Here is a 25,888-nt window from a genome sequence, read left to right on the forward strand (position 1 = left end):
GTAAAAGGTATTAACCCTTAGAGTGTGTTTCAAGTGCTAAAAGGTATTAACCCTTAGAGTGATGCATCATTCACCATCAAGTGTGCTGTGCTAAAAGGTATTAATCCTCAAGGTGACCATACACCTTACAATTATCTGCAGATTTTCTGTGGTCAGATGGAAAAAGTGCAACAGATTGGCCCAGGTAGAGATTACTCCATCCACACAGTTAAGTGTAGATGGAGGAATCTGTCCCTTTTCCATCTGACCACAGAAAATCTGCAGATAATTGTAAGGTGTATGGTCAGCTTCAGAGTGTGTATCAGGTGTATAGACTGTGCATCAATCACCTAAAACATAATGTGTGCTGTGCTGAAAGGTATTAACCCTTAGAGTGTGTATCAGATGTATGCACTGCGCATCAATCACCTATACCATCAAGTGAATATATGCAATGAATAACATGTTAGAGAAATAGTCTAAACAGTGTACAAAATAGTAATCGACAGATGCAAAAAATATATATATAAAATAAAATAAAGACCATTTTTTCAGGACGTTTAGAATAGCATGTGTGGTAATATCCTGCGAACTTCTGCTTTCATCCACTCCAATACTCCCATTCGTCAACCGAAAGAGTCTGCAGCTCCTCAGTGTATTCTGAAAACAATTTAGAAGATCATTGTGTATTATATTTAAAAAAGCGCTTTATTAGAAAAATTTCAATTCACTCACAAGATTACTCAAGAAAAATCATTTAAAATCACAAAGTTGTTTGCCTTGTAAGGGCTCATTGAGTTGTTAACTGGGTAGGGTCAAAGTGTCGTGGACCGGCGTAGGAGATCCATTCTCCCCAAATCCTCTCAAATTTGGCATTAGTGTCCGATAAAATTGCCATTAGCTGTTCATCAATCATCGTATTAGTGATATGTTTTTTAACTTCTAGGTAGCTGAGTACAGGGGATTTCCAGGAACTGGCAATAGTTTGTTTAGCGGCCATGAATATATGGGAAATTAAGCGCTGTTGTCATTTAAATGTCCCTGTTATAGGGACGTTTAAGTAGAAGCGCTTCCCACGGGTTTTTACATAACTTACATCCTAGAACAGTGTTGATTAAGGCATAAACTCAGATCCACAGGTTTTTAACCTTAGCACAATCCAACCAAACGTGTGACATGGTGTCTATTTTTCCACAGCCGCAGTAGCATAGTTGAGAGTAAGATGGGATGGTCCTATGGATGCGGGTCGGAGTATAGTACCCGCAAAGTAGCACTTTGTATAAGTTTTCATGTGTTAGAATATTACGGGAACAAGAGTGTACGTTACTCCAAATTGCCGACCAGTCCTTTTCCGAAATCGTCTAACCCAATTCTTCTTCCCATTTGGTTTGATAGGTCATAACGCCAGAAGAGAGGTGTGTGGATAGCGAGGACTGTAGCAGGGCAATTAGACCAGGAGACTGAGGGTCTTGATGACATCTGTGTTCGAAGGGAGTAATAGAGTAAGGCAGGGTAGCAGATTGACACAATGATTGTATGTAGCTGCGTAGTTGGAGATACCTAAATACTTCAGTTTGTGGAATTTGAGATGATGTCTTGAGTTGTGTAAAGGAATTTTCTTCCCACAAATCACCAATGACAGTCATTTTTACTTCCTGCTGACAAACAGCCACTTGTCTTCCTCCCACTGACCCCCTACGCTGGGTATTTTTTTCTTCTTGCTCAGTATCATCGACAGCCATTTTTTCTTACTGTTGGACATTTTTTCCACGTCCCGACCAGCCATATAGGGAGCACTTTGACACATGACCGCATTGTGCTGTACATTACATAATGCTGACTGCTGTACATTACATACTCATGACTAAAACATTTATTGTCTCAACATTTGCTGGTAGCTAGATAGTTTCCAATTGTTCTTTTTCAGGTAGGCTTAGACAAAATGTTAGCTTTCTATACATGTTCTGTATTATTTTTCTCTTTTGAAGATTTCACTCTCTCTCTCTCTCTCTCTACTCCTGCTGTTGAGAAGTATGCTCAATTATCTCTTAGCTAAGGGCACTATGAAGAAATGTATCCTCCAAACTTACAGCAGAAGCACTAAAGTTAATTTAGGTAGCTCCCTGCAGAATGACTTTCCAAATCTTTAGAGTGAAGTGCTCCACAGTGCTTTAAGCTAAAGGTCAGTGAGAGCTTATTTTAAATCTTATTTACCTCACGTTAAGCATATGTAAATATTTAAATGTCCAGACAGACAGTGCGTGTCAAAGTGCATGCACCCGAACTTGCACGGACGTGCAGTTTCACATTGGTGTGTAGCCGCATGCAACCTTGTCCTCCCATAGGGATGTGTAGGTGGCTGCACGCAATTACACACACTGCACCTTTCCCCCCAGAAGCATGGGTGTGCAAGCTGTATGCATGTGCATGGCCGTGTGAATGAGTCCTAAGATATTTTGTCCAATACAATACGCCGATACTTAAAATTCTGGTATCTTTATATAAGCCCATTCATTTTTTTTTACACATGAGCTCCATATTGTATTTCACTTGTACCATGTGTCACCACTCTTATTTTATCATCTGACACATGGACTGCTATTGCAATTGTTTGACCTTTTCAGACTTCCAAATGTTGCAAATATGTGCCAGAGGAAATTGAACTGTTCTAAGAATATAGCTCAAATTACACGATATGTTACATCATTTACATCTGAGACTGAATGATTTATTTAATTACACATGTGATCAAATATTATTAGAGTGAGGGCCAAAGATTACCTTAATTATTGTTCTTGCTAATTATTCTGTAGACAGAAACTGTAAAGAGCCATTCTCAAGAAATAAAATGTCTCCTGCTCTTATATAATCCAGAGTTAAGGGTTTAGCACTGACTAATCTTATTAACTTATTTTCTATCATTTGCTGCTGTAAAGTCCAAAGGGCTTTAGGTATTTCTGTACCATTGCTTGTATATCATCTACTAATCGATCTATCTACAGTATCTATCTATCTATCTATCTATCTATCTATCTATCTATCTATCTATCTATCTATCTATCTATCTATCTATCTATCATTAGCTGAAACACACAAGATGCTGCCTGAGGCAATAGAGTTAGCTTGCCTCATTATAGAGACGGCCCTATAGGGATGCGTATTTAACTTTTTATCTATAAAAACACTTTATTGATATGAATGTCTGTGGCTTTTGCGGCTTAATAACTAGAAATTCTGCTTAGAGCAGGAGTTGCCTGTGTTCTTCTATCTAGCAAATATAGTCACTTGTATGGTATGTAGGGCTGGTAATGATTAAAATTTTCGTGTTCAATTAATCGAAATTTTTTTAATCAACACATACAAACACAAACACATACAGCACAGCAATGAAGTAGTAAAATGAACTAAGATCACACTAATCCAGCACGTTATTAATCTCACGTGCCCCACTCAATATGGCCGCCGCTTGAGTGGGGCAACTCAAAATAATAACGTGCTGGATTAGTGTGATCCTAGTTCATTTTATTACTTAATTGCTGTGCTGTATGTGTATATGCCAATGCCTTTGCTGGCGCTCGTGCAGAACAAGTACTCACTGGCCCAAGTGGCTCCGTCGGCTAACAAAGGGAAGGGGGGAGGAGTCAGGTGATGTCACGTATATCAACGTCACCGGACTCCTCCCCCTTCCCTTCGTTAGCCGTCACGGACATCGACGTCACCAGACTCCTCCCCCCGTCGATGTCTGTGACGTCACCGGATCTCCGACAGGACTCCCGGAAGCCGGCGGAGAGGTGAGTGTTTTCATTTTTGATCAAAATTATTTTAATCAATCAAAAAGTTTAACGATTAATAGAGAAATGAATCGTTAATTTCTGCAGCCTTAATGGTATGTAATTATAATATGCATTAATGTGGTATGAAGATGGATGTTTACCTTTGTCATAATGAAAGCCCACAGCTGTGACTCTGCAAAGAAGCTTCAAGCAGGGAAAACAGAACAAACTGTCTGTAGTTTCCTTTGAAAGTGAGGTTGTTTATAATGCTCTTGTCACATTACATCAGACCTCATGTGTACTTCTTATGCCTTGTAGGAATGTCAATAATTCCAGCTAAAATACCAGCTGAGTATTGTAATTTTCAAATAACTTAGGAAATCAGTACTTTGTGATGCCAGTGAAAATGAAAACACCATACACTGCCAAATAAAAAAAAAAGATTATTAATGAAATATTGATTAATTAGTTATGGACTAATATCTATCCCCCCTTTAAACCTATGAGTATTACAGTAACAGCTACAGAGAAGCAGTCACACACAGTATAATGTAAGATTGTTTACCCAAATGGCAATTTTGGCACCACAATATGACAGAAATGACAGGGAATAAGGTTCACCAAAAATTACCTTTCTCAGCAACTGAGAGGGTGGAAAATTCCGGTCAGTTAATGTTTGTCGTCTCTTGCATGTGTAAATATATGCTGAAGATATGAGAATTAACTAAAAAAATATTAACAGTATGCCGCACTAGAACAATCTATAACACGTGTCAGAAAATAAATTCTAGTTCATATGTGTCACATAAATGTAAATGTGATCAAATTAAGATTCGCTTATATCCATATCAATATAAATATCTTAATCAATAAAATACATTTAATTTGTACATGCAAAAAAAGTGTGATATCTAAGTGTCCCAAAATGAGTAGTTCAACGGTGCATGTACAGCTTCAATGTGAAAAGTTCCTGTTATCTCCAGCAGCTCCCAATCACCAATCACCCACGGGAGTGCTGCTCACCTTATATACAGACCTTAGAACAAGGTCAAATAGTGCAAATCCCGTTTCACTTGATGTATAAAGTCGGGTGGGGAAAACCCAGACGGCTGCAAAGTTGGAATAGCAGAGAACACCTCTTCCTTCTTGGTAACGACCCACTATATCGTGTCTGTACAGAGGATTATGGACAAGTTTCCAGAGTCTCTGTATATATATCCCTCAGGTGCATATTAAAAATAGAAAGAAGGCTCCATAGTGCCCATCAATTATATAAAACATTTATTAAAAATCTACTTACAACTGCAGTCTCAAATAAAGGGTTTACACAGTCCTTCTATATCAAAACACGATCGGTACACTCCAAGCTCCACCCGACGTACGTTGCCTCTCAGCATGACTTCATCAGGGGTGTGGATTTAGGAGTGTCACATGACTTTATATAGGAACTGGGATCACCATAATTATGGTCCAAACAATCCAGGGGAACTCAATTATGTTGCCACAGTGAAACCTTTCCCACTCCTTATAGAGCTGAGTGGAAGATCTTGCGGTGATAACTAGAAGTCTTAAGGTAGGGAACAAAGTGCTGAAATCCCTTAATAAGCACTTCTAAAGCACATAAATCAGTAATTAAGATCTGTGGAGAACTTAAATTATACCCAAGTATCTAAAAAATCATCTTAAATAAATGTATATCAGAGATAACAAAACACAATATTTTTACAAGTCTGAGTGTATAACAAACTACTATTTGAAATAAACTAAACTAATAAAAACTGGGTTGTCCCCAATGTCGCTAATAGGAGATCAATGAAAAATAGCATAAGTCTCTTTTGACTATTCGCTGAAGGTATGCCTCATTACCCTTTATAACATGCTATTAATAACATTGGGTATGCATGCTTATGAAAAAGGATCTTCAAAGATTGTGATTATTCACAGGGGCGTCCCGAGGCCGTGTGTCACCGGGAGCGGAGACCGGGTGACACCCCGCCGTGACGTTATCGCGTGTGCACGACCATCTAATTGACGCCTGCCAACGCGGCCATCTTGGTGATGGACTCCGGCAGAGATTGGAGGGGACATTTACCCGGTGGAATGAGGTATGCCCCAGGGTCCCCTCTCCTCTGACACTGTCGGGCTCTCGGTCCATGACTGAGTGCTCGACTTTTTAGAGGGGGGGGACACCAAAATGACTATTAAGTCATTTTGGTGTCACCCCTCCAATGACACACAGCTGTAGCTCCAGGTGAGTGAAAAGCACTCACCTCATAGTTCTCCTTTAAGGTACCTGAATGCATTTTTAAGGTTAACTCCTGAGTTTAGTGTCACTTGAAATGGAGCTAGTGGCAGTAGATCAATTTGCACTGAGGGTTTATTACTACTTGAAGGATGACTGACAGGCTTGAGGGCAAAGAAATAGTGGAAGGAAGTCCAGATATAGAGTTGCTTATATTTGTGGATTCACAGTTTTTGCTAAAATTAATGTCTCCTTAATATTTTATTAATTATGTGTTCAATCTAAATTTTCTGTAACAAATTTATGTTAAACTTCCATGCAGCATCTTGTTCACCAAGAATAAAATCTTATTGGCACAGACCATATCAAGGTTATAATTAATTTTGAGTGGCTCCCCAATACAACTCCACAACATGTCTGTGTTGCATCATACCACAATGTATTATAACACGCTACCAAATACAAAAATGGAGCAGATCAGTTGATCAGTTGCGGTGTGTTTTGCAGCATATTTAAAGGAGAACTATGGGGTTAAGTCTTTTCCCCATAGTTCTCCTTAGGGTAACGGGAGGACACAAACTAGCGTCCTCCCGTCACCCTAGGCTCAGTATACCACGAGCTGTAGCTCACGGTATACTGGGACACCGCAGCTGAAGCGTATCCCGACAATTGTACCGGGATCCGCCCAGCTGTGTGACTGACTGCTGGCTCTGCCTATCTAAAGGCAGGGCCAGCTGTACCCGCCCCCTCCCCCATCCGTTCCGCCACTCAGCGCTGGCGGATCGGAGCGGGGAGGGGGGAATCCACATACCGGGGTGAGCGAACGCCGGTATGTGTTCGCTCACCTCCCGATCTACTGAGCCGACCTGTGACAGTCTCATTGTCACAGGTCGTCTAGAACTATGAGGTGAGTGAAAATCACTCACCTCATGGTTCTCCTTTAAATAAGTGGTCTGACCTAATGTAACAAATGTTAATGTGCAGGATCACCCTGGTATGAATGGGCCTTAAAGTTAAGAACCTTGATAAACCTTATGATACAGGAACCAAAAATAGTAAAAGTTAAGGTAGGATAATCTTTAGAGGTTAATAAATAGGTTCTTAGCGGTTTCGGTATTATTGAGGCTTTTGTGTTATACTCACAGTGATCTGGATAATACCTTTTCAATCTGATAATTTTCCTTTTGAGTTTTCTTCTGTGTTCTTAAAAAAGATGATAGACAGTGTTAGCCACAGTGCTTCTGTATACTAAAGCTAGAATGCAAAATATGTAATTCAGAATCTCTCCTGGGCTTATTATAACATTTCTGATATGACTGAAAAAATGTGTTGAATGGAATCAAGCAAAAGCCTTAGACCTAGATCTATAGAAATAGATCTAGAAGACAAAAAGCATTGTATAAATTGGCACCGGTGAGAAATCATCATTGTTGCTTTGACTGTTCTAATCTGATACATGGTGAAACCAGAGTTGCTACCATTACAGTTTTGCATCTTCACTTTCTGATATTGCATGCAAAGGTTTACCATCTCTAATTTTTATGGTTTTTATTCTTTTGCTCAGGCAACAATTGTTGATATTTGTCAGGCAAAAAATATCAGAGTACAAATGACAGTTTTGCTGCTGCTGTTCCCCATTTCTGTTCAAGTCAGCCAAAGACAAACTAAATCTGCACTAGTACACAGCAGCATTAATATTAGGCACCAGTATAATTCAGGGACAAGCCAACACTTGGAATCTGCATTCCGCTGTTTGTATGTTTTATTTTTGGATCAAACAGTGCTGACCTAAATCTAATTATAAACAGTGACTCTGAAGATAAAAAGCATGGATCAACGTAAATGCACTCTAACTTGTGATCCTCTAATTAATGCTTGGGATAAATTAGATTATTTAAAGTAAAGGAGGCATTCAAGATAATGTAATTAACAGTAAGAGGTGATTTTTGTTAAAGAATACCTGATCAAACCCTCTTTGCAAAATATTTGCTTATAAATTGTATTAATTTATCTTTGCTTGTCATATTTTTCCTCTTTATAAACGAAATATACTGGTTATTGTGTATATATATCTAAATAGATATAGATATATATACACACACACATACACTCAGCGGCCACTATATCAGGTACACCTGTTCAATTGCTTGGTAACACAAATTGCTAATCAGCCAATCACATGGCAGCAATTCAATGAATTTAGGCATCTAGATGTGGTGAGAACGACTTGCTGAAGTTTAAACCGAGCATCAGAATGGGGTAGAAAGGGGATTTAAGTGACTTTGAATGTGGTATGGTTGTTGGGGCCAGATGGGCTGGTCTGAGTATTTCAACAACTGCTGATCTACTGGGATTTTCACACACAACCATCTGTTGGGTTTACAGAGAATGGTCCGAAAAAGATAAAATATCCAGTGAGTGGCAGTTGTGTGGACGAAAATGCCTTGTTGATGTCAGAGGTCAGAGGAGAATGGGCAGACTGGTTCAAGATGATAGAAAGGCAACAGTAACTCAAACAACCACATGTTACAACCAAGGTATGCAGAATACCAACACGTCGAACCTTGAATCAGATGGGCTACAGCAGCAGGAGACCACACTGAGTGCCACTCCTGTCAGCTAAGAACAGGAAACAGAGGCTACAATCATTAGCTAGAACAAGTGACAGCTGCTGTTTGTAAACAGCAGATTAGGGATTTCTGCTGCAGGAAATCACAAGTTCCTGGTGCAGGAATCCCTAATCGAACGTAAACATACAGGTCTGAATGGGGCCTTAAATAGGGGAAACAAAGAACTATCAGTGGATTCAAGGTAATTATAAAACCGTTTTCCTATAATTAAAATATTAAAATATATTTTCTCTCTTTCTTTCTTTTCAAACTATCAGTCATACGCGAATAGGCAGCAAGAGGAAAAAAATGTTAAATTTATACTTAGAACACACCTGTGATATATATATTGTGATCTTGTATTTCCCTTACATAAACATATGTTATAGCTCTACACCTTTCTAGGTTTTCCCAAAACCAGTTTACAAAGGCTTATTCAAAAATATTACACATTGCTACAAAATTATGTAATTACTACTTTTGTTTTATTGAACAAAATGGGTAAAATAAAAACATTCAACAAAGATGTCTTTGGCAAACAGGAAAAATATCTGTTTTTATTGTAGTTCAAAAAACCACTTTGGAATTTTGTATTGCACAGTACAGCTAACTGTAATGAAAAAAAAAAAAGATTAAATGTGCATTCAAATAACTGTTTACTGGTATTATTGACCTGCAAACTCTTTTAAATAAGTATGAAGCTGGCAGAAGAATGATGGTATGTGAGCCAAGAGCATCATCCTCTGCACTGCCACCATTTACAGTCACTCATCAGTGTAATTACAATTTCAGTGTGTCAACACCTCAACAGTCAGTATCGTTTCAACTGTCTTGACATTTCATATAAAAATATACTCCATGTGTTATTTGCCATGTGTTATGAGCTACTCTACAATAGGGAAAAAATACATAATTTAACCTATAAGTGAAATAATAAATATATTTGATTCATAGCATAGGAAAATGGATGTAAAACATTTTGTGATACTTTGTCCTTTAATCACCTACTATAGCCCTTTGCACTTTGTATATTCAGATTTTAAAATTTGGAATCATATTGGAAAGTTTCCCCTTGTGCCACACCACAGTGATGTTCACTTCCCAGATTGTGGGAGAGTCTTCCCCAGGAGATCTACATTACTTTGGAGTTGTCTGGGCTTAATTCCAGATAGGAAGCACTGAAGTACCATAAATATAGTGCTTGCTTTTTTTATAACCTATATGGTGTCCACAAAGGTTAGGTTGCCAAGTTGTTCAATGCAGCTGAGCCAAGTCTATTTTCATAAGTAGTCAAGTACCCATGTAAACGGACAAACAAAACAAATGCCTTTTTTAATTTTAATTTTTACTAGTCTAGTGTCATGCTAATGAGATTCAAGGAGGACAAAAAAAATGGAGCAAGCACATGATGTGTACAAAATGAATTCTGTTAATAAATTCATGTAGTTATACATTGATTTTTAAATTCAAATGTAAATGTAAAGTTATTGCATTAAAAGATGGTAAATGTAATACAGCATATTATCTACATTATTAAAGTTGACTGCTGAGTGTGCATTAATTAATTCCTGACAGTTTTTAAGCTCTATGTCTAGACTGAGATGATTTCCTCAGTCTCCTTTTCCCTGGTAATCACTCATACTGCAACATTTTAACTTATAGCAAGTCACAAGGTTAGAGGCTTCTGGAGGGGTTGGATCTCTGTTAGACATTTATGGCTTTCTATGTGGTCAGTGTGCTGTCAGAGAGGGCATTCAGTACAGTGGGCAGGTTTGTGGCAGAGAGACACATTTGCTGGTCCTCCGACAAGGTTTCTGGCTCAGTTTTATAACTATACAGTGTATATATAAAATTATAAATTAACCATCCCTGGATCAGCAATGAATACAAACCCCTGTAGCTGATTCTAACATTTTTGTATGGAATCTGGCCCCCTAAAAATGACTATACCTTACACCATTAGCATCTCCTGCCACCACCACTGCTGGACTGCCACCATTACCATCTCCTGACACCATTACCATCTCCTGCCACAATTATCAGCTCCTTCCACCACTGCTGGCCTGCCAAAATTACCAGTTTCTGCCACTGCTACTGGCCTGCCACTATTACCAGCTCCTGCCAACATTACCAGATCCTTCCACCACTGTTAGCCTGCCACCATAACCAGCTCTTTCCACTGCTGCTAGACTACCACTATAACCAGCAACTTCCAGCTCCTGTCTTGCCTGCTGGTCTGCCTCCATTACCATCTCCTGCCAACATTATCAGCACCTTCCACTGCTGCTGGACTGCTACCATTACTAGCTCTTGCCCCAATTACCAGATACTTTTACTGCTGGTAACTGGTAGTACTGCCACCACTTATAGCTTGCCACCATTACCATCTCTGGCTGCCACCATATGCACTTCTTCCACTGCTGCTGGCCTACCACCATTACCATCTCATTCTGCTTCTACTGCCCTATTTTAAAAGTTGCCACATATATTATTTTCCGCAGCCAGGCATCAGCTACAAAGTAATCAATCAAAATAAAAAGCGCTAAAGGTATTAAATAATTGTGTATAAAAAGTGGAAGATAGGTTTTCAGGCGGGTCGGCCTGGAGCCTATTAATGTATATGAAATGTGATTAATAAACCAATACAAAATTGTCCAATAAAGTCATATAAAAATCCTGTGAAACATCAAAAAGTGTTCCTTCTGGAAAAAAATTTGGTGAACGGTGAACCCCGTGTACAAACAAAAGGTATAAGTGTATTTAAGGTGGTCCGAACTGCCCCTCTCTCAGAGAAAAAATTCTTAACACAGAGACATCATTAAAAGTTAAGACTTCTACATAGAACAGAATCCTATCGAGACGATCAATCAAAATCATAGAAATCAATCAATAACTTTTAATGATGTCTCTGTGTTAAGAATTTTTTCTCTGCCGCTTGATAATTGGATCTCTTTTAATTGGGACCAATTAGCGGAATGGTTCTTATATATAACTCACCCCGTGTCTCTTGCATCTACCTTCTTTTTGAGGAAGTCATATGACGAAACACGTCAAAGGAGGGCAGATGCAAGTTTGTTAGACACAAGACTTTTATGTTTTGTTCCTGAGCTGCTCTAGCCGGCCGGAATTTTTTGCCTTGTGAGCCGTATTGGAATAAAAGTTTATGGTTTTACATATTACGCTATGAAGCTTCTCTTCTTTGTTCGTCTCTAAAACCTTGTGGGACCACGACAAAGCACTTTACCAACACCGCGTCTAAAAGGATCGATCTCCTCATCCCTGAGACATAGCCAGCAATATAGGGGAGAAAGCCAAGTGTTCGTCTGCCGGGACTCGTGAAGAACACGTTTGCGCTCAAGTCCAACTTTTTTTCTCTGAGAGAGGGGCAGTTCGGACCACCTTAAATACACTTATACCTTTTGTTTGTACACGGGGTTCACCGTTCACCAAATTTTTTTCCAGAAGGAACACTTTTTGATGTTTCACAGGATTTTTATATGACTTTATTGGACAATTTGATTGGTTTTATTTTTATCTTTATCACAGCAATTTTGTATTGGTTTATTAATCACATTTCATATACATTAATAGGCTCCAGGCCGACCCGCCTGAAAACCTATCTTCCACTTTTTATACACAATTATTTAATACCTTTAGCGCTTTTTATTTTGATTGATTACCGTAGGGATTTCTTTAATCCCCTTTTTAGAGCTGCTTTGGGTTTATTAGATTTGTTCACTATTTTTAATGATTTAATTAATCACTTATTTATTCCTTCTATACTATCATTTTTTATTATTTAAGTATTCACTTAATTTTCTTACTACCTCTCTCCAGAAGCGCAGATTATCTATTTACATCAGCTACAAAGTGTTACATTTTTTTGCCGGGTCAATACTGCACCTCAAAGTTTGCAGTGTATTGTGGGGATCAGGCACTTTCAAGGAGCCACACATAATGCTTCCACAACTGATCCTCAGCTTCAAACAGGGTAAATCGTGCTCTTTGTCTCCTAGTTTGCATCCCTTCCCACTGCTCCAGCAATCAAGAATATGCTTGGTCTGGTATCACCCTGTTAAATGGCCTTGTAAAAGTCCAATATATTTATTTTTCTTATGTTGTTTTTTTTAATTAAAAGCTGCCTGGTGTCTCTCCTTTTCAAATTCAAGTAAATATTTTTAAATACTGTGTATAGAGTCAGTATAATATGTTTCTGGCTTTTTCTGATAAATATTTACACCCTAATGTTGATATCTTTATTAAAACTGCTTAGTATCTCCCTGTCAAATGTGTATGTAGTCAGTGCTATATTTTTGCTGGCTTTTTCATGAAATGATTACACTCTAATGTTGATTTCTTCATTAAATGCTCCCTAATATTTCCCTATGAAAAAGCACCTTAGTACTCTTAGCCTTAGTTGGCTTTTTTCTATTAAATGATATTCCCCAATGTTGATTTTTAGATTAAAAGCTACCTGTTGTCTGTCCTGTTCAAAGTGCTCAAATACCGTGCATAGACTTACTACAATATTTTGGTTGTTTGTGAAAAACACCCCAATGTTGATTTTTGGAATAAAAGATGGCTGCCTCTCTGGTTCAAAATGTGACCTACAAAAGGTGCTTACATATTGTGTGTGGAGTCTGTGCAATCTTTATCTGGCTTTTTTGTATGTCAAATAAATAGTAAATACATTTATAATGTTGATTTGTGGATTAAGGGCTCCCCTGTTCAAAATGCGGCCTACCAAAAGTGCTGAAATACTGTTTATGAAGTCAGTACAATATTTTTCCATTGTGGCTTATACTTCACTGCTGAGTTCAGGCCTGTTACTGCTAGATAAACAAAATCAGGTGTCACCGTCAAAACTACAAGCCTTTTTTTCCAAGTTGAAATTAAACAGATTGGGATGCTGCTGCTGTATTTAAGCCAAGCAAAATTTTAAAGTGAAAAAATAAATTACACATGCAAAATATGTGTTGCCAGAATACACTGTCACTGACGATGTCCATGAGCATCGGGCTGTTAGTTAACACCGCGTACAGCCTAAATGCCTTTCCCTTGCATGTTTAGTAAGAAATTGTATTTTTCCCATGTCACCCTTGAAGTCAGCAACCCTCTACCCGTTGAATTGTATTTTTTTAAAGTATATTTGAATTGATACATGTCCTTTGTTTATCAATCCCTTACCGATTAGTCTTGAAAACAGCCAGAATTCATTTTCAAGATTTGCCCCACATTGAATTCAATGAGGTTATCATTAAAGTTAGCAATTTACTGGTTTTACAATGGTTTTGATGAACGACCTTTATATCCAACCTGTTCTGCACTGTGTGGGGCAACACATACCCCTATCCTAGCTCACCTAAATTGTTTACTGAAGAAATGGACCTCATGCAATGTCTCCATCCTTAGTAGAATCATGACAGCAATCAAAATGGTTATCCTCCCTAAATTATTATTTTGTACATGAACCAACATAGCATAGGTAGCTTTCAGTTTTATGTTTAAAAAAATCTGGCTAAGTAAAACACTCAGAAATAGAAACTCACAATGCTATAGGCCATTGGTTTAAGGTGGTTGTGTTTTTTTTAAATAAATATGTAAATTAGTCATGGTAATTTTGAGTACAGGAACTTTTGGTTGCTACCATTTTTTACACAAAAACACAAAGAAAGGTTGTCATACCAAAATATTTTTTTAATCCCAAACATTTAATATAAAACACTTTACTCTTAACCTTAACCAAACTCCTTACTTGTAACTTAACCCAGCCCAAAAATATATCCTAACACTAAATCCAATTTAACTGCAAAATCTTATACCAGGCAACCTAAACCTCAAACTAATCCCCAAATGCATAGGCAATGCATAATCATCCAAATGTCCTGACTTGAAAGGATATTTTGAGATTCTGAAGATGTGTCCTAGGGAATGTGCCAAATTCCCGTACTGTAAGCCTTAAATGATACTTGTTTTCACCAGATTTACATTAGATTTTAGACCTGCAATTTGCAATCATTTTTGTAAATATATAATCATTCCCTGAACTGAGATATAGCAGTCTGAATATTGCACATGGCAAGCTTGGCTCAGCAGTTAAATATCCCTAATATCCCTGAAATATCTCTGTATTTTATTTGAAAATCATGCCTGTGAGAAAGAATAGTCCATATATAAACAATAGTAAATTCTGCCAGCATGCTTTTATGACCAGTTTGAGTAAGTATAATACTACGACATCCAGGCTGGATTTAGGGGAGGACGGATCGGCTGCAGTCTTATTACAAGTGATCTCGGCAACATCGCCAAGATCACTTGTAAATGAAGGAGCAACTTTCCTACTCTACATTTAGCCCTGTTTGCCCAAAGCAGGGCTAAACGTAGAAAACAACCACCCACCTGGCACCCGGGGGATTCCACACCCCTGCCACCCCGAGACCGGGCCTCAATGGCCTTGTGGAAAATCTGGCCCTGACATCATCACAACAGTTATATAGGATTATTGGGATGTGTAAGTGGGAACCATTCATCATTTAGCACTCTATTTCAATTTACCAAATGTGTCAACAACATTCTGGTGAGTCACTACTTATAAGAACAGTAAAAATACATTGACAATGCTGCTTCTAGGAACTGTGGATAGATGCCATGTCTGCCCTCTTGCACTTTTGTCTCTATGTTTTCAGTGGTGTCCTGTCTCCGAAAATGTTCTAGGTCTGTTCCCTGGCTCATATGATCCTTAGGTATTAACTCTTCATGACTGAGCTGGTTTTCAGTTTCTGTTCATAAATGACTGACACACTTTTTACATTTTTGCTGTGTGATTCTTCCACAGCAGTAATATACTTTCTTACTAAATGTACCCACACATATTATATATTGTTTTTTAGAGGAAAGATAGGGCTATATAATTATATCACATATGTGTATCTAACCCCTCACTTAGTTTGAATAAAATAAAAAAATGAGGGGAAAAACTAGAAGAAAACACGTTTTTCACATGTTTTGATTATTATTGTTATTTTTAGAATTTGTTTATATTAATTATAGTATAAAAAATATATGTATATATAATTTTTATTTTCCTAATTTTGTTTTACACTTTATTTTTATTTTTTTACACTTTGTAAAAAAAAAAAAAAAAATATTTTTTTTTTCTTGTCAGTTTATATCAAGCAGTCACTATGACTGCTTAAACATTAATTTTTTTCTATTTTTGGCTATTAGGCTGATCCAAACTTAGGAACAGCTAATAATAACCTTAGAGACTGATCCTGACTTTAGTCAGATTCAGATCTCACTAAAAGCTCTTTGATCGTGCCTAGACGATCAGAACTGATACATTTCACTCAAAAGATATACATTGTATCGTTTGAGTGAAATGTATCTAAACATCGGGCTCTCGAGCTGTCAAAACAAATAGCAGAGAGGTGAGTCACTGCTACCTCTCTGCTATTTTCAGCTGTCAAATACAGGATCGCAAATTGCGGTCCTGTATTTGCATGTAACGGCTTCATTCTTTCATTAATGAAAGGAAGAAGCTTTTACAAAAAGCTTAATTATTTAATTAATGAATGCCTCATTACTGAGGCATTCATTAATGACTGGTAACAGCTGAGAATCAGCAAATACCGGCATTACAAAGCCTGATATAACTCGTCACGTACAGTGTACGTGGCCAGTCATATAGGCACAAAGTACCGGGACGTTCACTGTACGTCTCCCGTCACGAAGGGGTTAATCAATCTGCCTGGGTTCTGTACGCAAACAATTTTGCAACTCTTGCTTGAAGGTTAAAATTCATGAACTGTGTGGGAAAACTCAATTGAAGTCTATGGGGATGTGAATCTTATTTTCAATAGTTTTATTCAAGTTTTATCAAAGAACAAAATAAAACAATACAAGACCAATAACGTATTGCCGAGGAAAGTCCTCCAGATAGAGCTAAATGCAATTTACATATCATGAATAAGTATATAGACATGTGGTTGGAGGCGAGCGGTGTGTGAAAGTATGTGACAAAATGCCTGTGAGTCGCATCTCAACAAAGAAATGTTAAATGATTGTGGCAGGGAGGGACAAAGAGGGGAGGAAAAGTGGGGACGAAAGGAAGGGGGGAGAATAATAGAAAGAAGAAAAGAAAGGAAAGTGGGTAAGGAGGAAAGAGAGAAAGAGAGAAGGATGACCCCGGGTCTGGGACAATCCTGAAAAACTATGATAAGGCAGGGCAAATAAATAGTGTAGAGGGGGGACACTTAAAAGGTGGTGATCGAAATCAGGGAGTAGGTATCGTGAGATCCATGGATCCCATATTTTCTGAAACTCCGCCATAGAGTTTGATAGTTTTGCAGAGAGTTTTTCGTTCGATAATGCAACATGGATGTGAGATTTCCGGAGCAAAAGAAAGAGAGGGGGAGTTCCAGGGGGTGTGAATCTTAAGATTTAGTTCTGGGACTAATAAACAAGTTATTGTCAAACAAAAGGCACGGGAAGCTGGGTACTGCCATAGGGGACATTTACCAATGCCAGAATTAAAAGCAAAGTATAGCACAATATCTATTCCTATACAGAACTGTCAACTTTCCCTAACAACAACAGCACACAATGAAAATATAGCTGCCATGAGTGCATATTTTTACAGTGAAAGGGTTGGGTTATCCATTGCTTCAGAATATTAGTTCTTGTAACTTAGTTGACCAGGGGCAAAGGCTATGTACTGCATAATGGGCTGTTACCTTTTTCTGGCAGCGAACATGCACAGTTTTATGCCAAATGTTTGCAATTCGGAAACCCAGCAAACGCATGTTAGCAGCAAACCCAAACTTTATCTGAAATGATTTCCCATTTTCCCAGTTTCTTTGGGTCCAGCCCAAGGAGTTTTCATATCCCATGCCTCCTATAGTTTGCTGATCATTACAAACTGTAAGTGTTTCAAGTGTCCATGAGAGAGGCATCTTTTAAGAGTACTTGGCCAAGCAGCTAATCTCCATGAAAAGGTTTCAATATGATTCACAAGCTTTGTATAACCTGTACATATCACATTAGCAGCTGCACTAGAAAGAGAACAAAATGTCCCTTGCATGGAGCACATTTACACCTACAAATCCAGATAGATACAGCTGTGTTGTTGTACCTTGCAAAACCAAATTAGTAGAAAGCATAAAAGTAACAAATGGTTACTCTACTATTCACAGTGTAAAAAGTAACTGTAGTGTATATTACTGGATTGCACATTTTCAGTCCTAACTAACAAGTGTTAATACTAACAAGTCATTTTTCATGTGACTTTAAATACTGACATGTTTTCTCTTCTATACACTTAAGACTATTTCATGTACAGATAAGTAGATTCTTCCTCTAGTAGCTATATTTTTATCGCTATTTGCTCAGAGAGATTTTTTTTGTATATGTAATAAGCAAATTTTGCTTCACCCAAATTTTTTTATGAATTAGAACTTGAAATCGATGTAGTATGTGCTTAATTACCAATTCACAGCTATCCTTTGCGGTAAGGTGCGTTACTGCAACGTGTGTAAATGCACCTGTCTTACTGCAGCATGGTGGGGGGCTTTCATTATACATACCACATGCCATGCGTTTTGGTGCACTAAAGAGCAATCCATCAGAAAAAAAGGGTTATATTTGTTCAGTGGTCTGTTGGAGTGCACTCGCAGCCTATTTGCAGCTGTCCTAAAGCAACATGCGTTAACATGTGTACACAATGGATCATAAGGATGTAAAGTAATTAATCAATAAGTCAAATATATCTGTATTTCTGATAACTTTCAGAACACTATAGATTTCCTTCAGCTTCCAAAATTGGGCTAGGTAAATTTTGACTCCAGTCAGATATAAAAGATATACATTAATTAAGCTCTTAATTTATTTTTAAATGGAAGCAGTGTTGAGTTTGATTTGGTATCAGAATCTTGCAATCACCTGTACAAGAGAGCTTAGACTGGGGAGGGAGAAGCAACACCTAAAGCAAATTAGTTGTCCTGCAGTGCAAGGTGTTTGTTGATAGAAGGAGAGTGACAGAGAGATGAGCTCAATAGTGTGCTGCTTCTCCTTTTACTGTCCAGTTACAGGAGGGGGTAGGGAGGAGACCTGTAAGTGTTACTGAACTGAAGCAGAAAACAATCACATTTCCTGCCCTGGCAGGCAGGGCTAGGCTGTGCTGACAGAGCTATATAAATCTCAGAACTGGATGGACAAAATTATAAATCCTTTGACAGGCAAAACATCTTCCTAATTTTGATTTAGATATTTGCTTGGAATTCAGAACAACAAATCTCACTCAGTTCACTGCCAAGTGGGACCTTTAGATCACTGGTCTTACTTGGCAGTTGATAATGGTGGCAGTTTGCAGAACAAATGCTGTTCAATCCATGGTCACCAAACTGGGTAGAGATAAAAATAAAATATACTTTTTTTTCCGTTACTTTTGTAAAATCTTAGAATATATTTAGAAAAAAACACTGTTAACACTGTATAAAAATACGGATTGTTAAAAGTGCATTTAGAATACAATTTTACCTCTGAAGATCTTTACAGGAAAGTTGTAAAGTGATCTCTAACCTGAAAAGGGCTAAGGGCTACTGAGTCAACAGTCTGAAAGAAGAGAGGAAATTGAATAAACTCCCCAGCTTGAGCCAAGATATTGAAAGTCAACATCACATGATTCTTAGATCAGAAAAGTGCATCCAACCAAAGCAAAATTTTCTTGGGAGAAGTACGAATTTACTCTAACAGGAGTTATTACTTTAATGTAATTTATAAAATATACAGCTAATTTTATGCAATTTATATAGATGCCCATAAACAGCTCTCTGAGAATGACAGAAGGGTGACATCTGCCTGTCCTCAATTCCAGGATCTGACTCTGTTTTTTAAAACTAGATAGATAGATAGATAGATAGATAGATAGATAGATAGATAGATAGATAGATAGATAGAAGGATTAAACAGCATGATCCTTGCCCAAGTGTTGCTCTGGGCTATCCAATCAGGACTGGGATTAAGCTATTCATGGACTACCAGGGATGAGTAAAAAAATAGAAGGAATATTGTACAGGCTTCATAGATTGTATTTCAGCAATCTCCTGTAGGTCGCATTTTGAAAATGAAACACTGCATGCAATTTTACAGCACCAAAATCCACATTTAGGTATATATATTTCACAGAAAAAGAAATGTTACTCCAAAGACAGCATTTAAGAACGTGAAGTTTGAACAGGACAGACAGTCAGCCTTTAATCCAAAAGTCAACATCAGGGTGTATTTATTTTACAGAACACCAAAATATTGTAGGATGTCTATGCACAGTATTAAACACACTTAAACTTTGTCAGACCGTTCGCCCCGCTTCGGCTGTCATTTCAGGCATATGATTCAGCTCGGCTGAGCTGCTCAGGCACCTTCGGCTGCTGTAAGGGCTATTGTGAATAGCCTGTACAGCAGCCCTTTGGTTCGGCTGAACCGAAGGGCTCCGGCGGCCGAAGAGAGCTAAAAGATCAGCTGAAGCTACGGCTGTATCCTTCGGCTCAATAGTGAATGAACATAATCAACAATGTCAGAAAGAATAACTATCTTTATTAGCCATTAGCTTCTCCCTTCATGTTTCTATGTCAGATTAAAGAGTGAAAGTGAAAAGTTCATTGGGTGCTACTGAAAACATAACTTATTTTCTACATGAAGAGAACGGAATACTATGGTATTACGTTATTCATGAATATTGTATACAGCTATTCCTCACTTAACGACCTACCTGTTTAGCGACCGCTCTCACTTATGACCAGTTCTCCGACGGCACATGCGGGAATGTGGCAGCGGCAGTGCGGCATCTCCCCGTCTTCATCTTGCATACAGTACTCTGTTCTCCACTCCACTACTATTCTCTGTAAGTACTGTATTTACAGATTTACAGTACAGTACTGTACATCTCCAACACTACAGTACTGCACTAATACAGTACAGTACTGCATAGTACAGTACTGTATGTGCATGGCTGTGTGTCAACCACACATATTGTAATGTACATACTGTATACAGTTCCTCGCGTACGTACCAATTCGCTTAATGACCTAGTTGTAGTAACGAAACTTGGTTGTTAAGTGAGGAGTGTGTCTGTACTTTTACAATACGTAAGACACTTCCAAGATATAATGACCATCCATCGACCATCACTACTTTTTCAGCTGTATCTTCATACAGACTATTGTGCACTAGTATAAGCTCACCTGAATAGCCTTTGCTTCTACATTGCTGATCTTACTTGCTGATCTACTCTTATTCAGCTAATATCCTTCAGCAGAGCCTACAATATAACATTCTTCAATAAACTCTGACTAAATAGCTTCTTCAAATAGTAATCAGTTTGATTGGGATGCCATCACATTAGTCTCTGATTTCATACAGTGAAATGCCAGCTTTTCTTTTATGTATTTGTCCTTGAATGGTTACACAACTCATATAGCATGTTTTCATAGGTTCCTTGAAACTAAGTGCTTGATCCTAGTTACAGCTAATTGCTGTTGCTGGTGTAGGGAAAAGGACATTGTTGCATAGAGGCTTTATTATTTGCTCACCCTTTTTTTTTAATTTAAACAGTGCATCTAAAATACGTGGGTAGACATGAGTAGGACACTCTTACATGACCTTAGTCTTTAGGGTCAAAACCAGAAATTCAACCTGCTTTACTGATGTTTCTTGATGTAGAACAGATTGATGCAGTCTGGCAATGTATTTGTGTTTTTTCTCAGATACGCACACACTATAGTTGTTCTGCATTGCTGGGGCTTATAATTCAATATTCAACATTATTAAATTTTGTGGTTAAGTGGCCATTAACTATAATCATTTTTTGTATTGCCCAAGTAATAACGTTTACAAGCGCTGTGTCTCTTTGTTCCTACCTGGTGCATTGTTCTTAAGGTGCGCCCATGTCATTCAATTGCATTTATCAGTAGTTCAATATAGCCATGCTCAAGCATGTCTGCAATACCAATTGGCCCAGTAATTTGTGCCTGTCCTGTTATTCCATGAGGACAACTCCTACCCTGATTGATATCGTGCAAAGTTCATTTTTTTCACTAATGCAACTTAAAAGGTGAAACTAATATATGAGATAGACTCATTACATGCAAAGCAAGATAATTCAAGCCGTGATTTGTCATAATTGTGATGATTATGGCTTACAGCTCATGAAAACCCCAAGAACCCCAAATCCACAACCTCAAAAAAGTAGATTATTACATGCAATCAATAAAACAAGGATTTTACATAGAACAATATCGGACCTCTGAAAAGTACAAGCATGCATATGTACTCAGTACTTGGTTTGGGCCCCTTTTGCAGCAATTACTGCCATTACTTTTGCACGGTATTCTAATTATTCGAGTTTCACCTGTATATCAAAAGATGTCTACCCAATTTGGTACTGCTAGATGTCTTGTTTTAAAAAAAAATATATATATAGCAACAGGAGCTTTAGAGCTTTTATCCTGCTGCTATTTTTTAAAGAATATTTCTAGCAGTACCACAGTGATCAGATATATTTTCATGTATGGTGCCTGATATTTGCTTTGAATGGTATCTTCTTGGCTGATGTGGGCACTGACTAGGATCAATGTAACTTGCTGTTAATCATAGCATCCTGATGGACTATGCTCTCATCTGACCATCTGACATCTTGGGGGTGATTTACTAACCTAAACACACGCACGCACTAGGTGCGTGTGATTTTTACACAGCAAAACGTATTTATCAACCAAAAAGTCTCTAAAAGCATATTTCCACTAATGCCATATATGGAAAAAGCATTCACATGATGCATATATAATGCTGCTTCACAGTTTAGACAAAAATGGTTAGCTCATGCATTTACATTCCTGCATTCATCAACACAAGCAACACAACATAGAGCTAATTTACCCAACATCACCTTGCAAATTCATGCAGGGCTTTGCACAACACACCTGCTGGGTGTGTACACCCTACAAAGGTGTTTAGATTCCACCCATAGATCATGCTGGGAGGGAACACACTACAGAGGTGTATACATGTTCGTGGTGTGTTTATAAGGTTAGTAAATCAACCCCCTTGCGTCAGTCATCTGCCTGCACATCGGCTGTCAGCGGTGGGTAACATCTAAAGATGATGACCTGCTAATGCCTCACAAGGAAACCATAAGACAGGTTTTCCTGAGGAATACTGTTTTGTCTTTAGTCTAGCTTTTTCATCTTGTATCAGACTGTTAATTAAAATTGAATTTGTGCAGTAGTAATTGGTAGCCAGAAACCATATGATATGGATGTCTGGGCTAAAAACAGGTGAACAGCAGTTTTTTCATAGCAAGAAGGCAAAAAGTGGTGCTGTTCACTTAAAATAATGATGTGATTTTGCAATGCTGTCATTTGCTCTATTAATTAGTGGGGAGTGGGAACTTAAATGACAAATCCAGTTTAATCTTTTTTATTAACTTTATTCTGTGATCTTCTTAGCAGAATGTAATAACGTTATTTCAAAACAGTTTGGATATTTTAAAAGAAAAAAAAAAAACATCATGTGAGACTTAAGGAACAAGTTGTTCTCAAGGTCTCTGGTAATCCTAACTTCTAAAATAGAACTGTTAGAACTGTTTGAACAGCACAAGGCTCAAATGGCTGTAGTCACCCTTATGAAAAACTCATTATAGTAAGATCTTTTATTAACATGCTGTTTTTTATGCCATACTCCCCACCCTTGGGATGCCTCTGTAATCATTATCAAGGTCAAGGTCAGCAAGAAGTGATATTGAAGGAAAAGTGAAATGATAGGAATCAAGTGAAGTGGAATTTATCTTCATTTTATGGGTATCTTAAGAAAGATATTTCTATGTTTGAATCATGCAGAAGGCATGAGATTCAAATTGGGTACATGGTGCTTTGAAAGAGAAGAAGGTTGTTAGTTAATAATAGAAATACATTTCTTGCCATTATTTTCAACCTAAAAATAACTTCACAAGAAATGGAAGAATCTATCTTTCACAATTATCTTATATTACTAGGACTGATAGAATTCTAAATTGCAGATTGCCGTTAGAGTCTAGATTAAAGGTAATCTTTTCATTGTTGAAAGTCAAAATCTTATTTATAAAATAACAGTATATGCATTTCTGAGCAGAGACATACATAGTGGCGACAGAATAGGTGTAACCAGTGTGTCATTGAATAACAATATTGTAGAGGTTTGTATAGAACAACTATAGTATACATAAAAACATGTATAATAACAGTAATTCTCTATGTGGGCAAAGTATGGTCCTGTATCTACCTGGTTATTAATAAGACTTTTTAGTCAAGTGTCATTTTATTTTTTGATCTTGATATAAGCTCATGCAAAAGTAGTAGGGTTATATAAGTATAGGCTAGGACAATATGAGGCTATTATTTACAGATATCTTTGCAATTTATGCATTCTGAATTTTTTATTTCAAATTTGCTAGGAGATATAGTAGATTGATATTTAAAACATCAGTAAAAACCTAATTCCCAAAAAGTTGGGACACGGTGTAAAATTGACATTAAAACAGAATTGGCATGATTCTGTGGACATCACTGCATGGGTTTAGGAATAGTTCCAAAAATCACTGTCTGTGAACACATGAGCAATCCAAAAAATGCAAGTTAAAGCTCTATCATGTAAAGAAGAAGCCCTGTTTGAACATGATTCAAAATCGCCACTGTCTCATGAAAAAAAAAGAAAAAAAAAATTGCCACTGTCTCATTTGAAATGGTCTGTTGCAAAGTGGAAAACTGTTCTGTGGTCAGACAAATTAAAATTTGGCATTCTTTTTGGCAACCATGGGCACCGTGTCCTCCAGACTAAAGAGGAGAGGGACCTTCCAGCTTATCTGCGCTCAGTTCAAAAGCCTGCTTCTCTGATGGTATGGAGGTGCATTAGTGCATATGGAATGGGCAGCTTGCACATCTGGAAAGGCATCATTAATGCTGAAAGATATATCCAGGTTTTAGAGCAGCATATGCTCCTAACAAGACAACATCTTTTTCAGGGAAGGCCTTACATATTTCAATAGGTCAATGCTAAACCACATACTGCACCTGTGGCAACAGCATGGCTTCTTAACAGAAGAGTTCAGGTGCTTAACTGGCCTGCCTGCAGTCCAGACCTTCCACCAATTGAAAATATTTGGCGCATCTTGAAATTAAAAATTACGACAAAGAAGACCCAGGACTGTTGAGCAGTTATAATCCTATATCACACAAGAATGGGCCAACATTCCTCTCTTAAAACTCAAGCAACTGGTCTCCTCAGTTCCCAGACTTTTACAGAGTTTTGTTAAAAGAAGAGGGGATGCTACACCTTGGTTAACAAGGTCCTGTCCTAACTTATTTGCGACGTGTTGCTGCCATCAGTTTCAAAATGACCTTATTTTTTTTTCTTACATTTTCTCATTTTAAACATTTAATATGTTTTCTACTTTCTATTGTGAATAAAATATGGGTTTATGAGATTTGCAAATCATTGCATTCTGTATTTATGTAGACTTTACACAGTGTTCCAACTTTTTTGGAATTGGGGTTGTACATGTCCAATTCAGGACTATGTTTTTCCTAGCACAAAAAAAGCAGTAGCTGTAGAATTATTTTTTGCGGTGTCAAGTTTTATATCCCCTAATATACCCCTAATATACCCAGGATACACCATGCAGGATTACATACAGTATATTAAGTGAAATTAAATAACTCGCCTCTCTGTCTATGTTGCCATTGTCACCATTAACTCAAAATTATCAGCACTATCTAGCAAGTATGGTCAGTCTGTCCTCCCTCAGACACAGACTAGTTTTGCTACCTTAAGACAGGAGAGGGGGTAGGGGGGAGTGAAAAAGATGACCTTGGCAAAAACAACTATACTTATCTAAATAAGCTAAATATCTTACAACACAATTTTCACCTCAATATCTCCTGTAAGATTACATATTTCCTTTGCAGTAGAGTTTATTGCTTTAGACTATAATACTAACAACACATCTGTAAATGTCTTATATCTGATGGAGTACTGTACTGTTTTGTATATCACCCTGCCCATGTGCACTTTCCCTTTTTTCTAGTTTCAAACAGATCCGAGAGGCTGCCATTTTTGTTTACATCTAATAAAGTTGAAATGAGGCTTTTGCTAGCATAAGAAACAGTAATCTTGAGCAGAAATACATATCCAATGATTTCCCCTGAAAGTTTGCCATACCAGTTACTCACCAATTCCTGGCCTCTGTTGCCCCATAT

This window comes from Nanorana parkeri, unplaced genomic scaffold, assembly GCF_000935625.1.
Source record: "Nanorana parkeri isolate BGI_ZX_2015 unplaced genomic scaffold, ASM93562v1 scaffold78, whole genome shotgun sequence".
NCBI classification, from domain to species: domain Eukaryota; kingdom Metazoa; phylum Chordata; class Amphibia; order Anura; family Dicroglossidae; genus Nanorana; species Nanorana parkeri.